General features: G+C 41.7%; 1 protein-coding gene across 9 annotated transcripts in view; it reads left to right on the top strand.

The window, feature by feature from the left end:
- The window catches only part of LOC131930434 (ras-related protein Rab-3), a 63,694-nt gene that overhangs the window by 2,676 nt on the left and 37,842 nt on the right, over positions 1-23,176 (top strand). For 6 of the 9 annotated variants that reach the window (XM_059286912.1, XM_059286914.1, XM_059286913.1 and 3 more), the window contains exon 2: positions 1,054-1,170. The gene's annotated coding sequence lies outside the window, so the exon portion shown is untranslated. Of the gene's footprint in view, positions 1-1,053; positions 1,171-18,484; positions 18,656-20,088; positions 20,311-23,176 lie in introns of those variants that run through there. The other 3 variants (XM_059286920.1, XM_059286918.1, XM_059286915.1) reach the window with 3 other exon arrangements.

The raw sequence follows: 23,176 nt of genomic DNA, 5'->3' as shown, positions 1-23,176 counted from the left end.
TAAGGAAAATTGAATATAAATTAGATCTATAAAGTCTAGTTGAACCAAGGATATTTTATTTAGTGAATTATTTTCAGAAATGTAAAGATGATTAAAAGAAAAGAATTAAAATACTTAAATGAAGTAAAATCTTACAATTTACTTATAAAACTTCATATAAATTGTCATTTCATAATGCTGCAGTAATAATTTTCTGCTTGAGAAAGTATGGTTAGTACTTAGTATAGACAAATGGAATAGAGATACTGCTTCTGTATATAGGGTCTGTAGATTTTAAAATTTTTGAAAACTTGATATTTTAAAAAATACATCTTTTAATTTATGGTGATGATGCAAAATTTGTGTGTATGAATACATTTCTTAGAAGTTTGGAAATCATTTTGTGATTAGTAATATTTTAATTTAATTAGTGGATTTAGTTGCCTAATTGTCCAGTGAAAGTACAAAAGCTAGGTATAAGGTTGGAGCTGTGGTGATAACTTAGGCTAGACTGAGGGTTAGATCTTTAAATTATTATTGAGAAATCCAGGTCCGAAAGGGTAACATTTTACTTATTTACCATCTTATATTAGGGACGTGTGTGGCCTAGCGGTAGAGTGCTAAACTGCTAACCCAAAAGTCTCAAGTTGGAATCTGGGTTTAAGTCAGTAGAACGTCCCTGAGTCAACCCAGCTGACTCTGATGGGTAGCTTATGTTAGGGAAAGTATAGGCAGCTGGGCCTAATGCTGACCACACTATCCCTTCATATGCTGAGGCATAGACACAGGTGAACTCTACTTCATTTGCTCTACGGACGCCAGATTTGAAAAGGGAATTTTACTTTGCTTACCATTGTATATTATTAGGGCCCCACTTGGCTTTTTTCTTAGGCAGGCGGTTACACGATTGTATTGATTTAACCATCATCTTGTCCCATTCGATCCCAAGACACTATTTCAGTTTCCTTGACCTAAAGTGGGAGGGGGGGGGGGGGGAATTAGTGTGGCCAGCCAACAATCCTAACTCTTTCATCTGACCACACAACTCCATTTATATTTTCTCTATTCCCTTAGGATTGTTTTGCAGTTCTCATTGAACTCAGAACTTGAGAAGTTTTAGTGTGAACCAGCAGCTGCCAGCAAACATTGTTGATTTCCTGTCACATTCTCCAAAGTCTTAAACGTTTAACTGTAAGTTGATTCTGATTATCTTATTGGTAATGGCTCATATTTCACTAGCATAAACAAACTGATGTTTAGAATACAAAGTAATAACAAACAAATGTAGATAAACATTTGCATTATATCTATCTATCTATCAATATCTCTCTCTCTTGGTCTCTCTCTCTGTATATTTATATATATATATATATATATATATATATATATATATATATATATATATATATATATATATACACACACACACACACATAAACTTATATTTATAAACATGCAATAAAAAAGAACCAGAGAAAAGAAAACATATTTTATCAGTTACCATCTTCGCTAAGCAGCTGCTTCTGCATTATAGAGGAATAATTGATGTTATGAAGTTGGTTTGTGTATCAGTATCATGGTGTTGTGGTAAACTATGTAGTATTCACTCAGTCTGTGTCTTGTTTTGTATGGCCTAATAGAGCTCACGTTGATTGATATTTAACCAGCAGGGTTACAGTAACATGTAGATCTGAAGTTCATTTATGTGTTAAGATAAAACAAAACAAAAGGCCAATCCATTCCTTTCAAGAAAACCCCCACAAGCTCTCACACAAATCAATTTGAATTATTTAAAAAAAAATGTTTCCCTGAATTATTCAAATGTTCTGTCTTTATCTTGAAGTCAAAGATTTGTTGGCTGAACCTTAATTGTTTTAATGAGGATAATCGTTTAGTGAAAAGCCTCGTGTGGACTTATAAAGTATTTATTTGGATGGTGAACAATTTGAGGAAAATTTCTAAAAACATAGTTACAGTATTTTACCAAGTATGTATACATATGTATAGATACACACATGCTTGTACAAGCTATACATGTATGTATACTAAATAGATTGAAACAAAGGAAAGTTAATTCTCTCAATCCCATTGTTTCCCACTGGGGTCTTGATTTCCTGTTGTTTCTCTAAAGTCCAGATTTTGTTGTTGCATGCTGCTTGCGTTATGAGATCTGACGCAATCACACAGGTAGAGTTGGGCATTTCACTCCATGTTTCATTCATCTGTTGTGTTACCTTTCTTTATAAACATTTTAGATATTATTATACTATGCTATTTTTGTAATGCTTCACTGTAAAAATAAATCAGTTGCTTCTAATGTTTTCTTAAATTCACAGGGATATAACTTTCATACTTTCATCTCTTTTGAGAACTGTAATTTTGTGTCGATGTACTGTGCATGGTTTGCTTAGTTATGCAGAGGCGTAGCTGCACATCTTTGTGCTAAGGGGAGATTAAACAAAAGTGCAGCAGGGGGTAGTAAGCCCCTCTGACACCCCTTAGTTACGCCACTGCTGATGTGTATGTTGCTAGCTAACCTACTCTTTGAAATCTCATTAAATTGTATGTTTAAAATTATTATATATTTTTATTAAACATTACTTTTTTTATTGAAATTTACAAATGAGTGATTTAATTTTTAATTAAAAAAGAACATTCCTTTGTAAGCCACTCACATTCGCCCTGCCCCAGACAACATGCTAATCCGATGCAGTTCCATTTGCATATTGCTGCGGAAAACTAGACCTGTGAAATAAAAGCTGGCCAGTTTATTTCTCAAGAGCTGGATTCTTTAGCTGGCCTTAAAGGTGAAAATGAATTATTAAAGCTCTCTAGCTTTCAATAATCAATTCTATTTTGACCTTTTGTGTGAGACAGTAAAATAGCAAGTGAAAAAAAGATTGGATCCCAGTTTTCATTTATCAATGGAGTTTTGTATTCTAAAGTGTTATGTTATGTAGGGACATTGTTGTTTTTAGCTATGGTAGGGTTAAGTTGGGTATGGACAAGGTAATTGACAGAAATGATAGGGATAAGTACAGACATGGTAATTTATAGCTGTGATAGGGTTAAGTTAGTTAGGGACATAGTAATTTGTAGCTATGATAGGAATAAGTTCGGACATAGTAATTTATAGCTATGATGGGCATAAGATAGTTAATGATATCGTAATTTATAGATAGGGTTAAGTTAGGTAGGGACATAGTGATTTGTAGGTATGATAGGGTTAAGTTAGATAGGGACATAGTGATTTGTAGTATGATAGGGTTAAGTTAGATAGGGACATAGTGATTTGTAGGTATGATAGGGTTAAGTTAGATAGGGACAAAGTAATTTGTAGTATGATAGGGTTAAGTTAGATAGGGACATAGTGATTTGTAGGTATGATAGGGTTAAGTTAGATAGGGACATAGTGATTTGTAGGTATGATAGGGTTAAGTTAGATAGGGACATAGTGATTTGTAGGTATGATAGGGTTAAGTTAGATAGTGACATTGTACTTTATAGCAATGGCAATAAGTGAATGTTTTAAACAGATGACTTTTTGAGCAACGCTTGTATTGTTATAGCACTGACACAACACCCCACCGACAGCTGCTATAAAATATGAGGGATAAAGCAAAGCTAATGGTGTTTATAGATGCTGGCTGATTCTTAAACCTAGTCTTTAGGCATAGTTAATTGGTAGGGTTTAGGTGAGCCTTCCTCTTCACAGATAGGTGAACCGTTGCCTTGGTCGTCACAAGTAGATGAAATAGTCGCCGTGATCGCCATACGTAAATGAAATCGTTGCTTTGGTCGCCACAAGTAGTTAAAATAGTTGCCATGATCGCCATACGTAAACGAAATCGTTGCCTTAGTCCCAAGTAGATGAAATAGTTGCCGTCATCGTCATACGTAAATAAAATCGTTGCCTTAGTCACACGTAGATGATAGTAGCTTTAGTCACAAGTAGATGAAATAGTTGCCGTCATCGTCATACGTAAATAAAATCGTTGCCTTAGTCATATGTAAACGAAATATTTGCCTTAGTCACACGTAGATGAAATAGTGGCCAATTGCTCACCAACTTTGTCAATCTTGTCCAGCGTTGAATGAACTGTTTAGATTTTCTCGTCCATTAGTTTCACCCCTCCTCCCCCCCTCCCCCCTTTCCTCTGTGTCTGCCCTATCGACCACTAAGTAGTATTGGCTCTCGATTGGCCATACCGACCAGATCGATGGCCAGAAAATAACTCGGACTAGGGGCCCAGCCAGAGAGCTACGTCATTTAGCGGTGGGGTTCCATTATTCCATAGAGTGGCCGCACGCACATTTCTTGGTCACACCCCCGCCCCACCCCACCGGATTCGATACGGGAACCGCCCCCCACCCCTGGTCTGGACGTGCACTCTAACCAACTCTCCCCCCCCCCCCACTCACACTGCCCAAATATTTTTCTGGTCTGTTGTTTTGATGTCAGACAAATCCCAAGGGTAGGGGCGAGGGTGTCGTGGGTGGGATCATACTTTTCATGCAATGCTTTGGCTCTATCCCCTTCCGCTGTTTATCTGATCGGAAGTATGCCAGAACCAGCCACTACGTCATAACGGGCTCAGCTTACGTCATAGTTTCCCGTAGGCCCCTTCCCCCCATAGTTCTCTTGTACGCCTGCTTGTCACTTGACATGTTCTCCCACAGAAGTCTCATGTGTCTAACAACCGTCCGAGTTTTTTTTTTTTTTTTTGGGGGGGGGGGGGGGGTGCGCCGAAACACGTCATTCCACCCCCACCTCAAAGTGAAATAGAATTTATATACAGAACATATACTTCAACCAGTTCTCTTCTCCACCCCTATGAAATATGCCCCCCCCCCCCCTCAGTTTCAAGTGTCCTCTCCCCCCCCCTTTCCGAAAATGTCTGAACGAAACACTGGTGGCGTGGGCATTGATGCTGTTTTAATCATGCTAATTTCTCTCTTGTGGTGACAACATTATGATTACATCATCTTCTCAGACTGGCGTAAATATCAGACAACTTATGGGTACATTATGTTATTAGACTGGTGTACATTGTTTCTTTCAGACTTTTTTCTCCGGGTTGTCAACATTTTTCGGGAGGGCGGACACTAGTAAAAGTGTATGTTTACTGTATAAAATCCATCTCGTTAGGGGGGGGGGGCGGTAGACTGGAAGAAACTCTGCTGGTGTAAATATCAGACACCCAATGCGTACATGTAATCAGACTGCTTAAAGTAATAGACAGTGAGTAAAAGGTGGGTATATTATGGACTGCGGTAAATACCCAAAAATAACAGAAAAAGTCACCAACTGGGATTAGCATTCTGAGATTTGATTGTTTAATCTACTGGCAGTAAGGGAAAGGGTGATAAGCTTTGTGGTATTGGAATATATATTTTAAGTTGGATCTAACCAACTGACAGCAAGAGAAGGTCGTGGACAGAATGCCATCTTCAGGGTGTCAGAGCGTGACTGTCTGCGATTATGTCAGATTAACCGTCGCGTAAGTCCCCGGACTTGATGGGCGCACGTCATGGTGTTGTGGCGAGAAGGAAATGATGGTGCGTGATTGTTTTCGTGTCCCACTCATTTCCTGTCTTCTAGAGTTGTCGCACTTTGGTCGTCACAGGCTCATAGAGTTGTCACACTTTGGTCGTTACAGGCTCATAGAGTTGTTGCACTTACAGGCTCATAGAGTTGTCACACTTACAGGCTCATAAGGTTGTCACACTTACAGGCTCATAGAGTTGTCGCACTTTGGTCGTCACAGGCTCATAGAGTTGTCGCACTTTGGTCGTCACAGGCTCATAGAGTTGTCGCACTTTGGTCGTCACAGGCTCATAGAGTTGTCGCACTTTGGTCGTCACAGGCTCATAGAGTTGTCGCACTTACAGGCTCATAGAGTTGTCGCACTTACAGGCTCATAGAGTTGTCGTACTTTGGTCGTCACAGGCTGTTGGAGTTGTTGCACTTTGGTCGTTACAGGCTCATAGAGTTGTCGCACTTACAGGCTCATAGAGTTGTCGCACTTTGGTCGTCACAGGCTGTTAGAGTTGTCACACTTTGGTCGTTACAGGCTCATAGAGTTGTCGCACTTACAGGCTCATAGAGTTGTCGCACTTTGGTCGTCACAGGCTGTTAGAGTTGTTGCACTTTGGTCGTCACAGGCTGTTAGAGTTGTCGCACTTTGGTCGTTACAGGCTCATAAGAGTTGTCGTCCTTTGGTCGTCATTAACGCTCAGAGTTGTCTTTTGGTATTCCTTTAAAATTTCCGTACGGCCATGCATGTGAGCAAGGCGACATTCCTCTATAACAGTGAGACCTGCTTGAGACGAGACGACTTTCATCTTGAAATCAATTTCTAATCACTCTCCCCCCCCCACCCCCCCTCTTCGCCAGCCTCCTTAAACCAGACCAGAGCTATCGCTCATTAGAAAGCAATCATTTAATGTACATTTTTCCTCTGGCCGTTCCCCCCTGGGGAGGTAACTACGTCACTAGGTGCTGCCGTCTGGCGGTGGTCCATGGAACTCGAGTTGTTGTGCTTGACATCTTGTTTTTATCACCCACTTCCCTCCGTTGTTTTTTGGGACTTCATTTCTGGTCGCCAGACCTCCTCTCTGTATATATATATATATATATATATATATATATATATATATATATGTTTGTGTAAAACGCCTCTTGCAATTTCTAAGAAACGGTCCCTCTTTCCTCTTTATATCTAACCCGTCGCTCTAACGTTACACATGCGCTCTTGCTCTGCCCCCCCCCCCCCCTTCCCGACGTGTTCCTAAGCCTTTTTGTTGGCTCCATACGTGCCGGTCGTGGCCTAACTTGTATCGGGAAACTGGTCGATACAGACACTTCTGTGGGCAGCAAGGCTTGAGGGTGGGGTGGGGGGGGGGGGGTCGAGTGTCCAGAAGAAGGGAGAACTGTTGAGTGCTGAGTTGGTCCAGGACCAGCTACACGTTCGTGCTTGAAGTGTCTGGCATGTTACAGCACGCCAGAGTCGGCGGGATGTTGCGGCTCAGCTTATTCTTAGGCCCAGTCGATCTCATACAGTCTAATCTACAGTTGACGACATAGTCAAATTTACAAATCTACCACTGACGACATAGTCACATCTACTTATGGCGACATAGTCCAATCTACTGACGACACAGTCAGATATACTACTGACGACATAGTTACATCTACATAGTCTAATCTACTGCTCACGACAGTTAAATATACCACTTACGACACAGTTTAATCTACTGACGACAGTCAAATATACTGCTGACGATACAGTTAAATATAACACTGACGACACAGTCAAAGCAACCACTGCCCACACTGCGCATGACATCTATCATTGACTACTCGTATATTTTATCCCAAACATTGCCTACTTGTCATGTACTTAGCCATTCACTTAGCACATTAAAAAATAGCATGCAACTCTCGTAACACAGTTCAGCATTTTTCCCTAGCATCAAACCATCCAAGACACACAAACACTTTCATATGCTCAAATAAATACACATTAACATTGTTCTCGCTATTGTTTTTTGTGAAAGACCTACACAGCATATTTGAAGTAATTATTTCAGATGGTTGCGCACAACGTAGCGTTGTTAAGTGGTGAAATGTTTTGATGTTTTTCTACGATGGCTGGCACTCGAGTGATTTGTTTGATGAAAGCCCCCCACTGACGCGCGATTTGACTGCACTTTTAATATTTTTTTCAAAGAGGATTTCCCCTGAGATGTTTCCCCTTCTTCTCGAATTCCTGTTTTCTTCGCGGGAAAAAAATATCACGTGATGAAAGGTTCTTTGGTTTAATTGTGATTCAGTTGTTCTTCAGTTGGTGGGTTAATTGAATAACCAAGTTGTCCATGATTTATCAATGACATTCGTTAAAGATGTTGATTAGATTTTTAAAGGAACATATTAAGAGTAAGACGTTTATAAAACTTCTGTATCAAACAGCAGTTACAAATGATGTTTTGGACTTTGTTTGAATATAATTTGCTCCTGTTAAAATCTCGTTTCCCTGTGTTTTTTTTTTTTTTCAAAATTGTTTATCAGTAAGTGAAAAAAATAAAGACTCCTCTTTAGACCTAGTAAATTATTGGGCAGGTGAAGTAGAGTACATAGTATTGTCAGCACTATGACCAGCCGCCTTTACTTGCCCTAACGTGAGTGAGGTACCTAGCAGAGATGGGTGGACTCAGGGACGTTGTACTGATACGAACGGATTCGAACACTAGACTTCACTTTCGGGTTGTCTCATTGTTTATTATTTGAAATAAAATACTTAAAAAAAACTTTTTAAAAAAACCACGTTTTTCTTGTGGACTAAAAAGTAGAAAATAAATTTTTCTTTTGTGCTTCCTCGAGCTGTGCAGGTTCTTGTGATGACTGACAAAAAACGTGGGTACGTTCACCATCAAATTTCCCGACCCGTCTGCCCGACCCACGTTTTTTGTCAGTCATCACAAGAACCTGCACAGCTCGAGGAAGCACAAAAGAAAAATTTATTTTCTACTTTTTAGTCCACAAGAAAAACGTGGTTTTTTAAAAAGTTTTTTTTTAAGTATTTTATTTTCTCCTTTTTAGTCCGTTGCTACACATGAAAAACGTGGTTTTTAAAAAAGTTTTTTTATATAGTTTATTTTCTACTTTATTTAATGACTTGATTAAGTATGACTTGACTAAGTGTTTATAAATACACGGACTAAAAATCTTGAGTGATCGATACGCTTTAAACAGAGAAAGGGCGTAATTTAATTAAGCCTACATGCCGTGACCAGGATTCGAACCTGGGTTGTCGCGGCCACAACGCGACTATACCACTATACGATCACGGCCAGCGCGCTCACATCGATTGGGGCCGAAGTAACTGTGTCAATAGGCCTCCAGTCTTGTCGGTATGTTTAGAAATCATGTCCTCGATTTTATGGTCCTTGGGGTGTAATTTAATTAAGCTAATTACGGTCTCTAATTGCTAGTTTTTATGATTTCATCTGAAATTGTTAGGCGAAAATAGCCTGCATCCCAAATTTCAGATCTCTTGAGTAATCAGAAGTGGGCTAATTTTCGTTGTCAATTTTAACAACAAACCCACAAACAAACAAACGCGAAGCTGAGTTAAGAAAAACGTGTTAAATAAACCGGGAGTGATCTCCCCTAAACTTTCTCGAATATTTTTATATAAAATAACAGGGGATGGGAACTCGGGCTATAGACATGATTTTTAATCCATTTTAAATACTTAAAGTTTTAAAAATAGAATAAAATCTCATGGACAAATTAATTGCACACCAAGTGAACGCGAAATAAAAAAAGCGCATAATAGTGCGCAATATTATTAGTACTTTTAAAATTTACATTAGTTTTTTGAGAAATCGGAAGTAGCGTAAATTACTACTTCCGGTCAACGGAAATTACTCAAAATTTAACATAAGGTAGAGAATTAGATCTTTTACTTACATGTGAAATTTCATTTATCTATCTGAAATAGTACTCAAGTTATAGGCTTTTGAAAAATTCAAAGTAGAAAAAGTACCACTTCCGGTTATCGGAAATCGCTCAAAAGTTGATACGGATCTACGATTTTGATAAAATACTTATATATGAAATTTCATCAACCTAGCAGTAACGGTACTCAAGTTATCGTGTTTACACACGGACACACAGACACACACACACACACACACACACACAGACATACGGACAAGATTGCAAAATTATGTTTTTCCGTATCAGTGAGGTGTAAAACGTCGAGATTTGTAAAAATCTCGATTTTTTTTTTTTGCACGATTACAATACTTTCTCTATACTACGTATATACGAGAAAGTAAAAAAAAAACAACCATTCAAATTGTGCGGCTGCCCGCTCATCCAGGTTACTGTTGAATAAAGCAGAAATAAGTAGGTTTGTGATTTGTTTTTGTCCGCCCTTTTTGTAAGGGTTGTCTGTCCAATATGGCGGCTAATCGGTGCCGCACTGAGTTGTTGGCCTTGTGTGGGCGACAGCTGGTCAGCTCGCTTCTAATTAAAGCTTTGATTGCTTAAAAGATGACTGCGCTGAAAATATTTTAACCGCCGTATAACGAGAATGAGGGTGGCGTTAAGAAAAGCTAACCCAGGCCTTGATGCTGCCGTAGATTTGACGCCTCAGTAGGTTTCGTTAGTTATTCTGTGTGGGCAGGAGAGGTGGGGGGGGGGGGAATTTCCGTAGTGGTTGTGTTGGTGTGGGCGGGACTGGTGGTTTAGATGGTGTCTAGCTCTGGTCTTATCAGGATACAAGACTAGCAAGGCATTACCAATACTGTTGGTAGGTCATTGTAATGCGATCAGTTGGCCAGATTTTCAGGGTTATGCGAGTCATTGTAATGCGATCAGTTGGCCAGATTTTCAGAGTTATGCGAGTCATTGTAATGCGATCAGTTGGCCAGATTTTCAGGGTTATGCGAGTCATTGTAATCCGATCAGTTGGCCAGATTTTCAGGGTTATGCGAGTCATTGTAATCCGATCAGTTGGCCAGATTTTCAGAGTTATGCGAGTCATTGTAATGCGATCAGTTGGCCAGATTTTCAGGGTTATGCGAGTCATTGTAATCCGATCAGTTGGCCAGATTTTCAGGGTTATGCGAGTCATTGTAATCCGATCAGTTGGCCAGATTTTCAGGGTTATGCTAGTCATTGTAATCCGATCAGTTGGCCAGATTTTCAGGGTCATGGGACAGGAGAGAAGATTAACACAATTCAGAAGGATTTAAGTCTTTCGTTTAAGTTAGGTAATATGATTATTTTTAGTCTGTGTTATTGACATTACGCGCTTCTGATTTAAAGGCCTAGTACCGTTGTAGGCCTAGTGTATGGTGGGTAATGAGTTATTTCTACAATATTTGTAGGCCTAGTGTATGGTGGGTAATAAGCTATTTCTAAAACTTTTGTAGGCATAGTGTATAATGGGTTATAAGCTATTTCTACAACCTTTGTAGGCCTAGTGTATGATGGGTAATAAGCTATTTCTACAACCTTTCGAGGCCTAGTGTATGATGGATAATAGGCTATTTCTACAACTTTTGAAGGCCTAGTGTATGATGGATAATAAGCTATTTCTACAACTTGTGTATGGTGCGTAAACGTTCCGTGACATTTGAGTTCCCCACCAGCAGTTGGCCCCAACCTGCCTATTCAACATTTTGTTTGAAACATCTTCTTCCTCCCCACTCCATCTTCAATGACGTAGGCTATGATCTGCCAGACGTGTTTTTTTCACAGGCGACCGAGTCAAAAGAATCCGAGTGGGTCAGAAATAGAACGGTGCCTGATGTTCTGGCCAGCAGAGGGCGGGGTTTGGGAGGGGGGGGGAGGACGACACGACGGTTGGCATTCATAACGTCAGGGTTAAACGTAGATACAGACGGTACATTTGCGTGTTTTTTATGATCCAATCATTCAGCTATCATTCAGTCTTATGTTCATATTGCAACATACGTCCAAAACATTTGTTTACAATGTCACACACATGTTTACACAGGCATGACACACATGTACACATGTTCGCACAGACACACACACGTTTGTGTTTTATTTATCACGGGTACTCACTATTTTACTTTCTCATAACCCGACCTACTTCTAACACAGCCCGAGGCGTTTCGAAATGCTAGGCATACATTAAATAAGTAACATTGCCACTTTTCATGTGCCCCATAGAGTAGGAAAAAAAAGGATGAACTACTAGTTTCCGAAAGTATTTCTTTATGTTAGCTCCAGAGAACACCTGAATAATGATATACAAATATGTAATGAGATGGAGAAAACTCCAGTCAGTGCTACCATCTTAACACTTTACACTCTTTTTACATGTGATACAAGGGACAACCTAGTAAACCGTTATAACTTGATTTGGAAGTTTAGAAACATTTTTTTTTTTTCAAATTTTTAAGACCCCCATTCGGATAACATGGTTTTTCTGAATCTAAAATAGCAAATCAACTTTTATGTTTCAAGAGCTTTAAAAGAAGAAGAAAACGCTCTTCATATTTGTAATATTCTTTTTTAAAGTGCAGTAACTGGCTTCTATAAATCAGTGCTAGCACATACACCTTTTAAAAAGAATTAAACTATTCAAACACTTCACTCCAAGGGAAAAAAATGACTGCTGCTATTATCGTGTATTTAGATGTGATAAGGGCATCGATTTTTGCTGTGAGTTCTTCTCTGTCAAGTGCATGATAGTCAGGCGGATGAGATGGGGCTAATTAATGCACGGCCTGCATGAGCACGCCTCGAGATGGCACTGAGCTATTCTGTCTAGGACGCCTCTGGGCTATTGAGCACGCCCCTGGGCTAGCGAGCACGCCCTCCAGACATATTGAGACAAACCAGACATTTTGAGACAGACCAGACATTTCAAGATTGCCGGTCTACCACGTCCACGCAGACTTTTCAAGACTGATCGTTTAGGCCGGTTACCCGACTTTTTAGGCTGGTTATAAGAGTCTCTAGACCGGTTATCAGAGTCTCTAGGCCGGTTACCCGAGTCTTATTGATATCATGGTCCTATTCTCCTAGCTCTTCAGTTGATATCATGGTCCTATTCTGCTAGCTCTCTTGTTGATATCATGGTCCTATTCTCCTAGCTCTACCGATGATATCAAGGTCCTATTCTCCTATCTCTCTTGTTGATATCATGGTCCTATTCTCCTAGCTCTCTTGTTGATATCATGGTCCTATTCTCCTAGCTCTCTTGTTGATATCATGGTCCTATTCTCCTAGTTCTCTTCTTGATATCATGGTCCTATTCTCCTAGCTCTCTTGTTGATATCATGGTCCTATTCTCCTAGCTCTCCAGTTTATATCATGGTCCTATTCTCCTAGCTCTCTTGTTGATATCATGGTCCTATTCTCCTAGCTCTCTTGTTGATATCATGGTCCTATTCTCCTAGCTCTCTTGTTGATATCATGGTCCTACTCTCCTAGCTCTCCCGTTGATATGATGGTCCTATTCTCCTAGCTCTCTTGTTGATATCATGGTCCTATTCTCCTAGCTCTCTTGTTGATATCATGGTCCTATTCTCCTAGCTCTCTTGATGATATCATGGTCCTATTCTCCTAGCTCTCTTGTTGATATCATGGTCCTATTCTCCTAGCTCTCTTGATGATATCATGGTCCTACTCTCCTAGCTCTCTTGTTGATATCATGGTCCTATTCTCCTAGCTCTCTTGTTGATATCATGGTCCTATTCTCCTAGCTCTCCCGTTGATATCATGGTCCTATTCTCCTATCTCTCCCCTTGATATCATGGTCCTATTCTCCTAGCTCTCTTGATGATATCATGGTCCTATTCTCCTAGCTCTCTTGTTGATATCATGGTCCTATTCTCCTATCTCTCCCCTTGATATCATGGTCCTATTCTCCTAGCTCTCTTGTTGATATCATGGTCCTATTCTCCTAGCTCTCTTGTTGATATCATGGTCCTATTCTCCTAGCTCTCTTGTTGATATCATGGTCCTAATCTCCTAGCTCTCTTGTTGATATCATGGTCCTATTCTCCTAGCTCTCTTGTTGATATCATGGTCCTATTCTCCTATCTATCCCCTTGATATCATGGTCCTATTCTCCTAGCTCTCTTGTTGATATCATGGTCCTATTCTCCTAGCTCTCTTGTTGATATCATGGTCCTATTCTCCTAGCTCTCTTGTTGATATCATGGTCCTAATCTCCTAGCTCTCTTGTTGATATCATGGTCCTATTCTCCTAGCTCTCTTGTTGATATCATGGTCCTATTCTCCTAGCTCTCTTGTTGATATCATGGTCCTATTCTCCTAGCTCTCTTGTTGATATCATGGTCCTATTCTCCTAGCTCTCTTGTTGATATCATGGTCCTATTCTCCTAGCTCTCTTGTTGATATCATGGTCCTATTCTCCTAGCTCTCCCGTTGATATGGTCCTATTCTCCTAGCTCTCCCGTTGATATGGTCCTATTCTCCTAGCTCTCTTATTGATATCATGGTCCTATTCTCTAACTACTCTTGACGTACAGGCTACCCTGGCTGTCGCAGGCTTCTACAGCCACGCCCCCTACAACACAACAGATGCTGTCAGCCTCCAGTAACTTTCTTATTACCATCTTGGGTCCACTACGTTTTGTTTCTTACGACGTCAAGAAAGTCATTTGTTCAATCATTTCTTGAGGGTCCCCTCTGACCTCTTTACAGTCACAGTCTTCAGACTTCTGGAATGGTGTGGCTGATGTACAGCTTGTTCTTGGAGCAAGGCTACACAAGAGGCGAGTCGGTGCAGTGATGTGAGAAATTATAAGGCATTCTGGACTCGTTGTGTATTCATTTCTGTCTCGTGGTTGTTGTTTGGTAATTTGTTTATTCAGCCTTGGTGCGGCTACTCAAAGCCTTAGTGTGACTACTCAGAGCCGTGGTGGGACTAATCACAGCCTTAGTGGGACTACTCACAGCTTTAGTGGGACTACCCAGAGCCTTGGTGAGACTACTCACAGCCTTAGTGGGACTACTCAGAGCTTTGGTGGGACTACTCACAGCCTTAGTGGGACTACTCACAGCTTTAGTGCAGGGGTCTCCAAACTGCGGCCCGCGAGGTCATTTCATCCGGCCCGCGAGGTCATTTCATCCGGCCCGCGACGATCTTTTTGTCCATTGAATAAATGTTAGAGGTGACTGAGGAACTTTGCACAGAAAATTCAAAACAATCTGAAAATGTAGCTTTGGGTGCAAATATCATTGCCCGCCGTGTTGCAGACATTGATTTAAACATCGTGACTCAAATAGCGAAATATGTGAGCAAGCTTCGCCATTTTTCAATTGCAATGGATGAGTCGCTGGACAGTTGTTCCACCTCAAATTCTTGTGCTCATTAGAGTGGGTATACAAATTGGCCTCTGCTGCAGACATAACTAGTCATTTAAATTTTCTGAACCTAAACCAGCAAGAGAGGGAAATCTAGTTTCTTATCTATACACCCACCTAAAGGCCTTCAGATTCAAACTTGTCATGTATTTGGAACAAGTACAGGCCAACAACTTGACGCACTCTCAGTAGTGCAAGTTCTTTACGGCTGAAGCAACCAATGAATTTCCCACGTCATTTACATATGATCATCAAAGACTTCCAGGTGCAGTTTCAGAAGGTTCTCTGACTTGGATTCAAAGGCAGTAGTGAGACTGCTTCAAAGCCCATTTGAAGCAAATGTGGCCAGTTGCAAAGATGAACTGCAGCTGGAGGTCATTGAATTGCAAGAAAATGACTTCCTTAGAGAACGTTCAAAGAAGAGCAGATTAATTTTCATAACTTTTTGCACAAGGACGACTTTCCTAATATTAAAAGTTCTGCATCAAAGTACCTTTCAAATTCTGAAACAACATACCTGTGTGAACAAACATTTTCAATAATGAAATACGTGAAGAACAATTTGAGAGCATACTTGGACCTTGGGGTGGGGTGGGGGGTAGGGTTGGACTCTTGAAATTTGTAAATATTTCTATATAAATAATATTTCGTGGGGGGGGGGGGGGGGGGGGGGTGGGGCGGTAGACGTTCTTCAGGAGGGGGGGGGGGCGCCTTAAAGAAACTTTGGCCCCCGAACTGATATTTCATAGTTAATGCGGCCCTCGGACTGAAAAGTTTGGAGACCCCTGCTTTAGTGGGACTACTCACAGCCTTGGTGAGACTACTCACAGCCTTAGTGGGACTACTCACAGCTTTAGTGGGACTACCCAGAGCCTTGGTGCGGCTACTCAAAGCCTTAGTGGGACTACCCAGAGCCTTGGTGAGACTACTCAGAGCCTTGGTGGGACCACTGAGCCTTAGAAATACATACTCCGCCTTTTTCGTGTGAAATAACACATATTTAGTGAGATGAGCCCTCCCCCTCCCCCAGTGTTCCCAATCTTTCGGAAGACAGTTGTTATCAGCTGATCGATAGCGGGGCGATAAAAATGCCGCGAGACGTGGCCGCTCTTTACTTTAGATAACCCAAGCAATGCGGGTGTAACCATGGACCTCATGTGGCTAAATAATGTCCTCATATGGCCTAACCTTTGTCTTCAAATAACCTAACCAATGTCCTTACATAGCCTAACCAATGTCCTTACATAGCCTAACCAATGTCCTCAAAAAGCTGGACCAGTGCCCTCAAAAGCTGAACCAGTGCCCTCAAAAAGCTGAACCAGTGCCCTCAAAAGCTGAACCAGTGGCCTCAAAAAAGCTGAACCAGTGCCCTCAAAAGCTGAACCAGTGCCCTCAAAAAAGCTGAACCAGTGCCCTCAAAAAAGCTGGACCAGTGCCCTCAAAAAAGCTGAACCAGTGCCCTCAAAAAAGCTGAACCAGTGCCCTCAAAAAGCTGAACCAGTGCCCTCAAAAAAGCTGAACCAGTGCCCTCAAAAAAGCTGAACCAGTGCCCTCAAAAAGCTGAACCAGTGCCCTCAAAAAAGCTGAACCAGTGCCCTCAAAAAAGCTGAACCAGTGCCCTCAAAAAAGCTGAACCAGTGCCCTCAAAAAAGCTGAACCAGTGCCCTCAAAAAGCTGAACCAGTGCCCTCAAAAAAGCTGAACCAGTGCCCTCAAAAAAGCTGAACCAGTGCCCTCAAAAAGCTGAACCAGTGCCCTCAAAAAAGCTGAACCAGTGCCCTCAAAAAAGCTGAACCAGTGCCCTCAAAAAGCTGAACCAGTGCCCTCAAAAAGCTGAACCAGTGCCCTCAAAAAAGCTGAACCAGTGCCCTCAAAAAGCTGAACCAGTGCCCTCAAAAAGCTGAACCAGTGCCCTCAAAAAAGCTGAACCAGTGTCCTCAAAAAGCTGAACCAGTGTCCTCATATAGTCTAAACAAAGTCCTCATATAGCCTAACCATTGTCTTCATTTAGCCGAACCTATATAACAACAAATGGCCTTATCATTGTCCTGCTTTAGCCGAAAGAATGTCCTTTTCTACTCTAGCGAATGTCGTATTATAACTTAACGAATGCCCTGCTATAGACAAGCGAATTTCTTGTAAACATGACGTGGGCACAGATAGGACTTACATTTTTGTAAATGATAGTGATGGTGAGACCATCTCTATGTGTGGGTTGTTCTCGACATCGTCACAACTGCCATCGTTTTAGCACAGATTGTAGCAAATAGTTTGTTTGAAACTTTTACTCCATGCCAAGTTAAGCAGTTTGTGTGCTTTAAACTTGTCTCTCCATGCCAAGTTAAGCCGTTTGTGTGCTTTAAACTTGTCTCTCCATCCCAAGCTAAACAGTTTGTGTGCTTTAAACTTGTCTCCCCATTGCCAAGTTAAGCAGTTTTTGTGATTTAAACTTGTCTCTCCATCCCAAGCTAAACAGTTTGTGTGCTTTAAACTTGTCTCTCCATGCCAAGTTAAACAGTGTGTGCTTTAAACTTGTCTCTCCATGCCAAGTTAAACAGTTTGTGTGCTTTAAACTTGTCTCTCCATGCCAAGTTAAGCAGTTTGTGTGCTTTAAACTTGTCTCTCCATGCCAAGTTAAGCAGTTTGTGTGCTTTAAACTTGTCTCTCCATGCCAAGTTAAGCAGTTTGTGTGCTTTAAACTTGTCTCTCCATGCCAAGTTAAACAGTTTGTGTGCTTTAAACTTGTCTCTCCATGCCAAGTTAAACAGTTTGTGTGCTTTAAACTTGTCTCTCCATGCCCAGTTAAACAGTTTGTGTGCTTTAAACTTGTCTCTCCATGCCAAGTTAAACAGTTTGTGTGCTTTAAACTTGTCTCTCCATGCCAAGTTAAGCAGTTTGTGTGCTTTAAACTTGTCTCTCCATGCCAAGTTAAACAGTTTGTGTGCTTTAAACTTGTCTCTCCATGCCAAGTTAAGCAGTTTGTGTGCTTTAAACTTGTCTCTCCATGCCAAGTTAAGCAGTTTGTGTGCTTTAAACTTTTCTCTCCATGCCAAGTTAAGCAGTTTGTGTTTGAAGCTTGCAACTCCATGCCAAAAGTTGATTAGCCTCCACATAATAATGGGTGTGTGACGCACCGTAATGGGGGTTTCGTGTGTGCTATAGGCTGTCGTCCGGCTCGCTTTCGCGTTTGATCATCAACCTTAGGCTCAATCACTCACGCGTTTGTTTAGGCGAACTTTTGTGCTATCATAAGGCTCACTTTGATATTACGACTCGACCATTAGCCTCAATTAGATGTGATTTAAGCTAGGTCTATTTCTGGTTGATGCCCTGTAGAGAACACATAACCTTAAATCAATGCAATTTTTCCCTTCCAAAATTTTGCAAGTAATTTTTTTTTCCTCGAACAAGCCGTTCTAACACGCATTCGTTGATTTTCTATTTAAAAAAAAACTTGACTGTCAAGATGGGGGAGTGGAGGATTGATCCTGGGGTGTTTCATTCATTCCCCAAACATCCCCGACCCGTGAGGCTGCGAGGGCTGCAGCCCGCGGGCTGGATCGATAACCCCCGCGCTGGTTCAGGCCGGCTCAGGGTGAGCGCGGCACTCGATTGGAATCGCGCGAGTCTGTGTGACACTGTGCTATTCCCAGGACTAGTTAGCACGAGGCTGGTGCCCTATGTCGTTAGGATCTATGTGCTGACCCGTCCAGTTTTGTGGGAGTCCCAGAATAGATTTCGTGCACCGGCTTGAAACTATTTCCTCCTGTAACGCTCACTTCCATTGTTTGGGGTAAGATTTGAATCATTCGTTTTTTCCTTTTTTTTTAAAAACATTCACTTTCAGATAATCAGTTTTTTTTTAAAGCTAGAGTCTAGATCTAAATATAGCCGCCTTAACCTCTTCAACATATTTTTCGAAGTTTTTTCAACAGTGTTAGACTATATATTTTATGTAATAGTAATAATCGATATAGATCTATATTTAAAAAATGCGTCGGTAAAATGGGATAGAATAAAATTTATTCAAAAATATCGTTTTGTAGTGCACGGGTGAATGTAAAATGAGGAGTTACAATCCTCCATTATCCGTGGATTATCGGAGTTCTCCACCCACCGTGTACTCACCCACACGACACACGCTCACACAGACACGGACACAGATGTGTATGAAGGGTGACTGTAATAAAATGTGTCTTGTGCAGCTGTCGTCTCGTCAATTTTATGCTCTCCTGGCTGTGTATGGAGGGATGGGGAGGAAAGGATTACTGACAAACACACATTTATGTAGGATGGGGAGGAAGGGATTACTGCTAAACACATTAATTTGTTAAAACCAGAACTAAAAATTGATTTAGTACCCCCCCCCCTTCTGAGTTAACATTCTATTTTGTTCGACTAAAATGCCAACAGCATTCATTTTGTACAGTAATAATAGTTACATATCATAATACATAAAATTACGAATATTCAGTGATGGTTACATTTTTAAAATTAATTTTTTTTGTTCGTCATGGCATGAATAAGAATATGTAGGGGATGTTTTGTGATTAGTTGCTCACTATGGTAGTTTGACCACATTGGTAGTGAAGGTATGTATGTGTGTGTTTGACGGGATGACATGGTAGTTATGGTGTGGGTGTGTGTGTGACACGGGGTGACATTGGTAGTAAAGGTGTGTGTGTGTGATGGTTTTACGTGTAGTTCGTGGTTAGATCAACATACCCGCATGATATCTGTGTAAAGTGTAGCACTCACAGTGTAGTGTGGCATGCAGCTGTGGTTGAGCATTAAGCTGGCTGTGATTCACACCATCACTATATGCGTGTAGTGTGTACATTTATCTAGGGGTACACACACGCATACATCGGCTCGCTAATTTAAATAAAGTAACATAAACGCCTCTCATTTACTGGCATAAAATGTCATACACCCTAGATATTTTTCTAGTATAAAACTATGTGGGCCATGATAATAACAATACACCTATTTTGTGTGTGTAAAGACTCATTGTATATAACTTTATGCTTATGCAGCATATTCAATGTCAATATCTCAACATTTTTCTATTTTTTAGACTAATTGTATACACATGTATGTATGCAACATACCCATGCCAATATCCCAACATATTTCTATATTTAGAAACCACAGCTGCGTGACCATGTAGCACATCACATGATTATTGAACACCTTGACCATATCCCTGTATCTTTCTATTTTTAGCACGCCCTCCCACGGTCACTCCACATACCTGGATTACTGTTTATCCATTTGGATTATAAGATATCCACAGCACACTGCCTTTGGACTATTTCACCCAGCGGTGCCAAGGATTTCTTGTAGTTTCGGATTCTGTTAGGGACTGCTTGTATTCACTTGTCCACTTTTTTTCTCTCCTGTGTCAAGCCTAAAAGGCTTCCTGTCTAACCATTAGACCTGGCAAAGGTATGTGCTTTTATTACACTAGGTGTTGCCTAGTCGTGTAGATCTAGTTCCCTAGTGTAGAGCCATGTGTTCCCTAGTATGTAGATCTTGTGTTCCCTAATCATGTAGGTTCCATGTTCCCTGTTGAGTACGTACATCTTATGTTTCCTTGTCATGTAGGGCTAGTATTCCCCAGTCATGAAGACCCAATGTTCCCTATTCATGTAGGTTCGACGTTCCCTATTCATGTAGGTTCGATGTTCCCTATTTGCGAAGGCCCAGTTTTCCCTATTCACTTAGTTCCAATGTTCTCTAGTCCACCTTGTGAAGTAGATCTATTTCACCAGTCATAGTCAAAAGTTTGATTATTCCTGTTCCCCTAGTCTTGTTTACCCAATCTTTGCTTGTATTTGATGTGAACCTACTCCTGCCACCTATCCATATGTGTGTTGGGTTAGTTGTTGTATTGATGTGCCATTCACATGGTGTACATAAAACTTGACTCACGGCATACTTGTATCCAGACTGGAATAGGAACCATTCAAGCAAGAATAACGTGTAAATGGTACAACTTTGATGTAAACCTTTGTTTGTCAGTCACTAGTTTGTATCAAGTTTGAACGTTAAGAAAGCGAGAAAATATCCTTAGATCCATCTGTCAAGCTGTGAACACTTTCTTTCCAGCATATCTCACGTGTACAACCCTGAGAAAAATGTCTGAAAGAAACCCTAGGTGTGAGCGACCACGAAATATGCACCACCTGTCACAATGCCCACACACCTACTGTATACACAGATACTAAATAGAATTACCGTTTTTAAACACCAAGTATTTCGATGATATTTGTTAACAAAACGTAACATTTTTCGGACCGTGTAAGGCTGAATTGATCGATCGACCCACCGTTGATCAATGTCGTTCTTGGTTTTTTTTTCTCTTGTGACGATGGCGTTCCTTTCATAATTAATATCACTCATTTAGGCCCAAATTAAATTGTGATTTGTTTTTTGTGTTTGTAAACACTGCGGTTTATTTCTGTACAAATCTAAAACGGTGCAACTTAAAATCTGGGAGCCAATTGTTGAAGAGGCGGGGCTGAAGATCCCTGGGTTCTCTCTCCCATCCCATCTTTATGCCAGTGTCTGTGGACCTTGCTGATCAATGCTGGCTGGTACCACGTGACTCCCGACACCTCCGATTGGCACTCCCCGTGTAGAGAGCTCATCGATAGTTGCTGCACCTGTCGATATGTTCTTACTGTCACACCTTGTGCCATCTACATGGTAGTCACGTCTTTCATAGTGGGGTGGAGGGGGGCACACACCCTGTTCAATCTACATGGTAGTCACGTCTTTCATAGTGGGGTGGAGGGGGGCACACACCCTGTTCAATCTACATGGTAGTCACGTCTTTCACAGTGGGGTGGAGGGGGGCACACACCCTGTTCAATCTACATGGTAGTCACGTCTTTCATAGTGGGGTGGAGGGGGGCACACACCCTGTTCAATCTACATGGTAGTCACGTCTTTCATAGTGGGGTGGAGGGGGGCACACACCCTGTTCAATCTACATGGTAGTCACGTCTTTCATAGTGGGGTGGAGGGGGGCACACACCCTGTTCAATCTACATGGTAGTCACGTCTTTCACAGTGGGGTGGAGGGGGGCACACACCCTGTTCAATCTACATGGTAGTCACGTCTTTCACAGTGGGGTGGATGGATGCACACACCCTGTTCAATCTACATGGTAGTCACGTCTTTCACAGTGGGGTGGAGGGGGGCACACACCCTGTTCAATCTACATGGTAGTCACGTCTTTCACAGTGGGGTGGATGGATGCACACACCCTGTTCAATCTACATGGTAGACACGTCTTTCACAGTGGGGTGGATGGATGCACACACCCTGTTCAATCTACATGGTAGACACGTCTTTCACAGTGGGGTGGATGGATGCACACACCCTGTTCAATCTACATGGTAGACACGTCTTTCACAGTGGGGTGGATGGATGCACACACCCTGTTCAATCTACATGGTAGACACGTCTTTCACAGTGGGGTGGATGGATGCACACACCCTGTTCAATCTACATGGTAGACACGTCTTTCACAGTGGGGTGGATGGATGCACACACCCTGTTCAATCTACATGGTAGACACGTCTTTCACAGTGGGGTGGATGGATGCACACACCCTGTTCAATCTACATGGTAGACACGTCTTTCACAGTGGGGTGGATGGATGCACACACCCTGTTCAATCTACATGGTAGACACGTCTTTCACAGTGGGGTGGATGGATGCACACACCCTGTTCAATCTACATGGTAGACACGTCTTTCACAGTGGGGTGGATGGATGCACACACCCTGTTCAATCTACATGGTAGTCACGTCTTTCATAGTGGGGTGGAGGGGGGCACACACCCTGTTCAATCTACATGGTAGTCACGTCTTTCATAGTGGGGTGGAGGGGGGCACACACCCTGTTCAATCTACATGGTAGTCACGTCTTTCATAGTGGGGTGGAGGGGGGCACACACCCTGTTCAATCTACATGGTAGTCACGTCTTTCATAGTGGGGTGGAGGGGGGCACACACCCTGTTCAATCTACATGGTAGTCACGTCTTTCATAGTGGGGTGGAGGGGGGCACACACCCTGTTCAATCTACATGGTAGTCACGTCTTTCATAGTGGGGTGGAGGGGGGTATACACCCTGTTCAATCTACATGGTAGTCACGTCTTTCATAGTGGGGTGGAGGGGGGCACACACCCTGTTCAATCTACATGGTAGTCACGTCTTTCATAGTGGGGTGGAGGGGGGCACACACCCTGTTCAATCTACATGGTAGTCACGTCTTTCCTAGTGGGGTGGAGGGGGGCAC

Source organism: Physella acuta, unplaced genomic scaffold (assembly GCF_028476545.2).
Source record: "Physella acuta isolate Inbredline_101_S28 unplaced genomic scaffold, ASM2847654v3 ptg001776l, whole genome shotgun sequence".
NCBI classification, from domain to species: domain Eukaryota; kingdom Metazoa; phylum Mollusca; class Gastropoda; family Physidae; genus Physella; species Physella acuta.
The sequence above is the reverse complement of the archived record's forward strand: the minus strand, read 5'-3'. Positions and strand labels throughout refer to the sequence as shown.